Source organism: Stenella coeruleoalba (assembly GCF_951394435.1).
Source record: "Stenella coeruleoalba genome assembly, chromosome: X".
Taxonomy (NCBI): Eukaryota; Metazoa; Chordata; class Mammalia; order Artiodactyla; family Delphinidae; genus Stenella; species Stenella coeruleoalba.
Window position 1 is genome coordinate 96,824,135 of NC_137152.1, and position 9,216 is coordinate 96,833,350.

A 9,216-nucleotide genomic window follows, 5' to 3' on the forward strand; every position below is an offset into this window, starting at 1 on the left:
TGTATTCAGGATGAATACCTAATGAAGTAGAGGAATGTTAAAAATTGAGATCTAGGGCTCCCCTGGTGGCGCAGTGGTTGAGAGTCCGCCTGCCGATGCAGGGGACACTGGTTCGTGCCCCGGTCCAGGAATATCCCACATGCCGCGGAGCAGCTGTATCCGTGAGCCATGGCCGCTGAGCCTGCGCGTCCGGAGCCTGTGCTCCGCAGCTGGAGAGGCCACAGCAGTGAGAGGCCCGCGTACCGAAAAAAAAAAAAATTGAGATATAATTCACATAACATAATTTACCCTTTTTAAAAAATTAATTTATTTTTTGGCTGTGTTGGGTTTTTGTTGCTACACACAGGCTTTCTTTAGCAGCTAGAGGGGCTACTCTGTTGCGGTGCGTGGGCTTCTCGCTGCAGTGGCTTCCCTTTGTTGCAGAACATGGGCTCTAGGCGCGAGGGCTTCAGTAGTCGTGGCGCGCAAGCTCAGTAGTTGTGGCTCACGGGCTCTAGAGCGCAGGCTCAGTAGTTATGGCGCATGGGCTTAGTTGCTCCGCAGCATGTGGGATCTTCCCGGGCCAGGGCTTGAACTCGTGTCCCCTGCATTGGCAGGTGGATCCTTAACAACTGAGCTACCAGGGAAGTCCCATAATTCACCCTTTTAAAGTGTATAATTCAGTGGGTTTTAGCACATTCACAGAGTTTTGCAACTATCACCACTACCTAATATTTCATCATCCCCAAAAGAAATCCCATATCCCTTAGCAGTCACTCTCCCCACCTTTTTCCCAGCCACTGGCAACTACTAATCTAACTTTCTCTCTCTGGATTTGCCTCTTCTGGACATTTCATATGAATGAAATCATATAATATGTGGCTGTTGGTATCTGGCTTCTTTCACTTATGTTTTCAAGGTTCAACCCTGTTGTACCATGAATCAGTAAAAAAGTAGTAATGAATCGGTAAAAAGGAACTTCATTCCTTTTTATGACTGAATAATATTCTGTTGTATGGATATACCACATTGTGTTTATTCATTCATCAGTTGGTGGACAATTGGGTTGTTTCCATTTTTGTGATATAAAGAGTAGTGCTGCTATGGACATTGGTGTCCAGGTTTTTGTGAGAACATGTGTTTCTAGCTTTTATGTTTTGTGAGGACGTATGTTCTCTTGGGTGTTTACTTAAGAGTGGAATTGCTGGGTCATATGATAACCTTATGTTTAACTTTTTGAGGAACTGCTAAGAGTGTTTTCTAAAGCAAGTTTATTATTTTACGTTTTACATTTACCACCAGCAATGTATGTGGGGTTCTGATTTCTTCACGTCCTCACCAATAATTATCTTTGTCTTTTTTATTACAGCCATCCTGGTGAGTGTGAAGTGGTATCTCACCGTGAGTTTGATTTGCCTTTCTCTGATGGTTAATGATACTGAGCACCTTTTCACATGCTTATCTTCTTTGGAGAAATGTCTATTCCAATCCTTTGCCCATTTTTAATTGGGTTATTATTATATTGTTCAATTGTGAGAGTTCGTTATGTATTTTTGGATACTAGACCTTAATCATGTAAATGATTTGCAAATAGAGGCATCTTAATGATCCCATTTGCCACAGGTTTAGGGAACATCTTCCACCCTTCCTTCCTCAACCCAGAAACTCTCCCAAAATGCTCTCTGTGGAGGACCAGAGCCTGGGGCAATCCAGAATAAAGACACTGAGACAGTTTACATTGGATAGCTTCAAGTGATGACACCAAAAGAGTGGATTTTTAACAGAGAACTTACTGAAGGAAGCAGGAGCTGGTGACCAGAAAACTGACAGGTTAGCTGGAAGAAGTGTAGTATTCAAGATACACAAGATGTAAACCAATGAGAATTTAAAGCAATCTGCTAGCCCTCAAATGAACATGAGTTAATAAAGTAGAAAAGAAATGTCAAGTCTTAAAGAATCATAGCGTTTGCTCCTTAGATATTAGTCCAGTGTCATCCCTATGATTCTATGTTCTTTATAATAGTATTTATTGATCTTCTACTGTGTGTTAGGCACTGTGCTACATACTGGTTGCATAGTGATCAATTATAAATAGTCTCCCTCCCTTAAGTGGCTCAGTCAAGCGCAAGGGTGGGTAAAGGGCTAGAGAGTAAATATTTTAGCCTTTGAGAGCCAAGAGGAAAAATCAAGAACATTATGTAGGTACTTATATAACGAGAGAAAACAAATTTCCACAAATGTTTTATCAATGAAATTCAAAATATAATAATAACTGAGTATAATTTTTGCATAATACAGATCTCCTAATAAGAATGGCATTCTTTTATGGAGAGGATAATATTTCACTTAATTAGGGTTCAAAGTGAGTGTTTCCTATCATCAGATCAGTTACAATCTCAATACACTTATTATTATTATTATTTTTGGCCGTGCCGCGCAGCATGTGGGATCTTAGTTCCCCGACCAGGGGTGGAACCTGTGCCCTGGAAGCGCAGTGGAAGCGCAGAGTCCTAACCACTGGACCGCCAGGGAATTCCCCTGTTTTTGTTTTTTTTTTCAATATATTTTTAAAGGTTTTTAACTTGTTTCAATTGGTCAAGGTTTTTAGGAACCTCACTTTTAATCTGTAATAAAAGTTTACAACTTGATTTTTTTAAGAGTTAACAAACTGCAAGCACCTGTTAATAAAGGTCTTAATAAAAAATCTGTTACATATATTTATCCATTAATGCTTATCTGTAATGAGATTTATGTATTTCATCTTTGAGAAAAATCTTAACACAGATAAGTACTGCCATATACTGATATCAATCCACAGGCACCTCCGGACTTCCCCAGTGGTCCAGTGGGTAAGACTCCATGCTCCCAATGCAGAGGGCCTGGGTTCAATCCCTGGTCGGGGAACTAGATCTCACATGCATGCTGCAACTAAGAGCCCACATGCCAAAACTAAAAGATACCACATGCTGCAGTGAAGATCCCACGTGCCGCAACTAAGACCCAGCACAGCCAAAAATAAATAGACAGATAAATAAATAAATTTTTAAAAAAAGAATTGCAAAATGGTGACAATTGAGCATTAAGTCAAATGCAAGGTCCTTCTGAAAGCAGAGCTCTATGCAATTGTACAGGTTACATGCTTATGAATCCAATTCTAGTTTAAGAGAACTGGCTTCATAGGCATGTAAAAAAAAATCCACAGGCATCTGAGTTTTAATTGAGCATATTCATCTCTTAGATGGCACTTATAGAATTCTATCAGATTCTTCTCTTGACATTTGCCTTTCAGTATGTTGTTACATTGCAGAATAATCAATTCCAACTGAAGTTTAGGTGGAAGCTCCTCAACTGCACAGTTAAATTGCTTTTGAAATACAGAAATTTCCTTTGCACTTGCATCAGGGTCCAAAAAGCACCACTGGAACTGTAATCTGAGCTCAGAAAAGATATCCACTGCAAATTTGTGTGGGATTGCAAATCTTGATTTTTTTGTTTTAACATTTGACAGCACGGGAAGCAATTAAGTAACTAGACATTACTTGTGGTTCAAAAACTGTCAGTTGTCATCGAAGTGATTTCACTGCAGTATAAATTTCACATGTAAGCAGCGTTTTGCCTTGTAAGTTTAGGTTAAATTTATTAAGTAACATTGTTACCTCTACAGCAGAAGCTAATTCCATTCAGTGTTCAATAATAGTGGTTGAGGGTGATTCTTCTGGCTCAGAAAATTCTCAATCCCAGCCACGAGCTATAAAAATACAAAAACAAACAAACAAAACAACAACAAAAAACCTTATAACTGCTAAGTTGTTGAACTGCTGTTGGTAGGGCAAGTCAGAATATTCAGCCTCTTTTTCTGACAAAAATTCATGAAATTGACAATGGTTTAGTCCATGAGAGTGAATGAAGTTCACTGTTGACACGAATGGTTGAATAACACAAGATAGATTAAAATATTTTCCTGCGAAGTACCTGCTGTTCAATAACATGTAACAAATAACTATAGGATTTAAACAACTTACATTTTCGCAAGCTTTGTACATTTGTCCAGCTAAGCCTTTTTCTTCTTCATACGTGTTTGAAATGCATCTTAGCAGATTCTGCTTCAGGTTGTATTGAATTAGTGGTCTCTTGACTTTTTTGAAAATATTCTCATTTGCCATCATCTACAGATTATCCATACAGGCCAATTCTTCCATCGTTTTAAACTCAGCATTGACTCTTCAAATAAACAACAACATGTGAGGAGTATTATTAAGATCTGTCAACTTATAAAGAGACAAGGAAAACCACTTGAAATAATTTGCCCTGCTTTTTAAATGACTATTGATGTTGCTTCCAATGTCCTCAACTTTTTGAGCTGCTGTTCTTGGTGAAAGGCTAATAGTCTTTAAAAAGTTTATTTTCCCTGGACACATTTCTTTGGCTTCTGCAATCAAACACGATTTAATTAACTCACCATCAGTAGATGGCTTTCCTTGCTTGGCTAACAAATGAGCCACTCAGAAACTTACTTTGGCAGCAACCTCATTTTCATTTTTAATTTTTGTGAAGCATTTTGCTATGGTAAGATATTCTATTTTAAACTTTCTAATTTTTCTAACCATTGCTTTCCTGTGAACTGGGAACATTGTAATGAGCATTTAGTTTCGTAATGTCGATGTATATCATATTCTTTTAGCCATGCTACAGCGTCATTATGTAATAAACACAGTGTTTTGACATCTAAATTGATGACCAAGTAATCTACACTCCACTGTGCCTTAAAAGCACAACATTCAAAATCCACTTTTATTTTCTTGTTTTGACATGCTAGGTATGCACTTGTAATAAAAAAATAATAATAATGCCAAAACACAAGTGATACGAGTGGTACCCAAAATGCTGTTGAGATATAACTGTGTCACCATGGTTCGTAGTGTACCGACCAACAGTGGGAAGTGATGAGAGCACCACATACACTTTCTGTCACAGCTACTCCACTCTGCTATTGCAGCATGAAAGCAGCCATAGTGAAAACTTTATTTATGGACATTGAAATTTGAATTTCATGTCATCTTCATGTGTCATGAAATATGATTAAATACTATTCTTCTTTTGATTTTTTTTTCAACCGTTTAAAAATACAGAAAAACATTCTTAGCCTGCAGGCCATAGGGGGAATGCTGGCAGGCTGGATTCGGTTGTAGTTTGCTGGTGGATGTGGCTGATTTGTTTGAATTCTCATGTGCAACACTGTAGCCATTTGTATTAGTTTCCTTTTGCTGCTGTAACAAACTACCACAAACTCAGTGGCTTAAGAAAATTCAAATTTGTTATCTTAGGGTTCTGGAGATCAGAAGTCCAAAATCAATCTCACTGGTCTAAAGTCAAGGTGTCATCCAGGCTGATTGCTCCTAGAGGCTCCAGTGGAAAAGTCATTCTCTGCCTCTTCCAGCTTCTAGAGGCTGCCAGCAACCCTTGGCTCCTCGGCTGGTAGCTGCATCACTCCAATCTCTACTGCCATCATCACAGGGCCTTCTCTCTGAATTCAGACTCCTCCTTTCCTTTTATAAGGACCCATGTGATTATTATCAGGGCCACCTGTTTAATCCTGGATAATCTCCGTATCTCAAGATTCTAAATTTAATCACATCTGCAAAGTCCCTTTTGCCATATAAGGTAACATGTTCACAGGTTTAGGACATGGAGATTAGCACATGGAGATCTTGAGGAGGGGTGCATTATTCAGCCATGCCTTTGTTTTCCTCTATTCAGCAGTTCAGCAGGTAGTGAAAGCCTATGTTCATGGCCCTAATTTCCCCATTTCTCTAAGCTTCACCATTTCTCTCTCCTCTCTCCCTCCCCCTATCTCTTTCTCTCCTTGTGTTCTAGGGGCTATAAATGGACAGCATACTACTACCTTTACTGCCAAGAACACACACTGTGACCACTGGTGTCTCCTGTGTAGGTGATCCTCTTGATTTGTCTTCCAAGATTATTGGAGTCAAGAAAAATCTTTTGATTTTATTTTCTGTTGTTCCTTGGTTGTCATTTGTACTGAATTTTATTGATAGAAGTGGGAACTATAGAAAAATAAAATTCCTTGCCTTCACTGGCTAACAGAAATACAAACTCCCAGCCTCATAAGGCAGGAAATGATATTTTATTTGGTTTCTCTCTCCAACCCCAAATAGTCGAGGAAAATCACAATCTATTCTGCATTTTGAAAACAAGAACAAAATTCCACAATTTCCCTAGTCATATAGTCCCATATTTTTCCTCCCTTTTAGGAAAATGCTCAGATCCTTGCCTCTGAACAATTTGGAATTTTTAATCTTCTCTGCAGCTGCATTGCTAACACACTTTTCTTTAAATTGAAAAGGACCTCTAGTCTCTTGACCCCTGTTCTTGGGGGGAAGGGGGGATGCTTGCCTGTGAAGAGGGTATTTCTTCAAGATGTCAAGGTGAGAATGGGGTGGAAGGGATGCTCGGCCAGCTCTGCTATAGTTAGTATATTCCAGCCCTATAATCGCCTGTGCTGGAGAACAATCTTCTGTGTGCTGCTTGCTATGACAACCCTGCTTCTGATGGGGAATGTGAGGGCACAGCGTTCCTGCAAAGCAATTCCATTGTGCAGTCAGGGAACACTCTCCCCACATCCCGGTGCCCCAGGGCTTCCAAACTGCTTCGGTTCATGCTCTTGATTTTTCCTCATTAGGTAGTCAAAGAGCTATTCCTTAGCTATACAGCAAAGGAGTTGCAGAAAACAGGCCTGCAACAAACTCAAACCCATCTCTAGCCTTCAATGAGTTTTAGACATTTATACCCAGTCCCTTATATCCAGGAGCCTCCCAGACCCTCTCCTCCTCTCCAGTACATTATATGCTGCTTCTCAGTAGGATGTTTTCAGTACATCTCTCTTGGACTCAAACACCTACAAAAGCTGCCTATCAAGCCTAAATTCCTCATCCTCGCATTTGAGGGCATTTAATTAACTTCTGTCATCCTCACTTTTCCAAGCCAAGGTCTCGTCGGTCTGCATTAGCCACTCTAATCTGCCCACTATCCCCAGATCCTGGTTAAGCTCCATGTCCATGCTCGTGCTGTTGCCCTCATAGAAACTGCTTGAGTTTCTCCCTCCCAAGCCCTGCTTTCATCTCTTCTGAAACAACTTTGAAATAGACCCATTCCAGGAAGCTTCTTCTAACCCCACCAGACTGATGATTCCCTTGCTGTACAGCCCCTCAGCATCTGTGGATTCACATGTTTCTGCTATGTATCTTGCTGCTGCTCTGGAGGGAGAATTCTATGATGCCACCCCCTTCCTCAAGATTTCTGGTCACTTCTTTCAGCTATTCAGTCAAACACTAATCTAGGTTCTGCTATGAGGCAAATTTGTAGACGTAATTAAGGTCCCAAATCAGATGATTTTAGGATCAGGAGATTATCTGGGGTGGGCCTGACCTAATCAGATAAGGCCTTAAAGTGAACTGGGCTCTTCCTGAAGAAAGAGATTCAAACTGTGAGATGAAAAAATATATATACGTTAAAAAAAAAAAGCGTGAGAGGGATCTGATGGGAGAGAAATTCTCTATTGCTGGCTTTGAAGATGGAGTAGGCCACGTGGCAAGGTATGCAGGTAACCTCTAGGAGCTGAGACTGGTCCCCAGCTGGCAGCCACTGAGGAAATGGGGCCTTCAGTCTTACAGCCACAAGGAACTGAAGTTGGCTAACAGCTTGTGGTAATTTGTTAAACATCAATAGAAAACTAACGCACTTGCTTTCGTAGACCTTGCTTTTGTTGATTTCATATGTGCGTATTAGTAGACTGCAAGCTCCTAGATTAGAGGAAAAGGAGGTTTTTAATTTATTTTTGTAACCCCTTCCCATCACAGCCATAATGTGATGCTATTAGGGAGATTTGCCTTAACTGATACGTTGGAGTTAATGGGAGATATAAATCCTTGGCCATGAGAGTACTTGTTGTAAAGCAGCAGCTAGAATCACTACCACTGTCAAGTGCCTCCTGCCTCCCATGTTAAAAACAATTTCCTGCACATCTGATATCTTCTGGACATCTTCATGCGAATGTCTCACTAGTCCCATGGATTCAGTAAGTCCCCAAATGTCCTCTCCCAAAACTGCCCCTCCCTCTCTATTCTGTAATTCTGGTAATGGCACCTTCAAACCCCCAATTATCTTGGAGGTTAGAACTTGAGCCATTGTTTGTTTGTTTGGCCACACCACACTGCAGTGCGCCGTGGGGCTTGTGGGATCTTAGTTCCCGGACCAGGGATCGAACCTGTGCCCCCTGCAGTGGAAGCGCGGAGCCCTAACCACTGGACCGCCAGGGAAGTCCCCAGAACTTGAGCCATAGTTGACTCCTTTCTCTCTCTTGCCCCCACATTCTATCTGTTGCCAGGTCCTCTCCATTTATCCCCTCCTTTCCATGTTTATTGTCTTTGCCTGGTTCAGTATCTCTCACCTGGAATACTTCAAAAGTCTCCTAGTTGCTGTCCTGGGACCCATCTCTGATGAGCACAGCTCTGATCATGTCGCTTTTCTGCTCAACCACCTTCCAAGGAAGCCATTAGCTTGGCATTCAAAACTCTCCATGACTTAACCCAAACCTACCTTTCTCATATTTTCAAAAATCCTTAAATGAGTATTTTGCCTACCTTCTATGTTATTTTGGGTTGACTTTTTTTTTTTTTCCCCGGTACGCGGGCCTCTCACTGTTGTGGGCTCTCCCGTTGCAGAGCACAGGCTCCGGACGCGCAGGCTCAGTGGCCATGGCTCACGGGCCCAGCCGCTCAGCGGCATGTGGGATCCTCCCGGACCGGGGCACGAACCCGTGTCCCCTGCATCGGCAGGCGGGCTCTCAACCACTGCGCCACCAGGGAAGCCCTTGGGTTGACCTTTTAAAAAATATTCTTTAAAACTGTTATTGCTTTTGCAGGTCCACATACTAACTGTGACTCTTCCCTGCAACCTGCAGCTTTTTCACGTGCATCTTACCGTTACTTTACTTCAGACTCACTGCTCTTCCAATTCTCTGCAGTCGGATATTCTCATACCTTGGACTCTTCTGAACATATATTAGCTGCTTGGCTTGTTGAACTGCCAAGGGGAAATGTGGTTCCAGAGCCAAATTGTGAGTGCCCAAAGCTAAAGCCTCATTCTGCTCGCCTGCAGCTCTCATTCCCTCCCCCAGGACACACAACACCACTTCATTACGCTTTGGGGGTGATCATT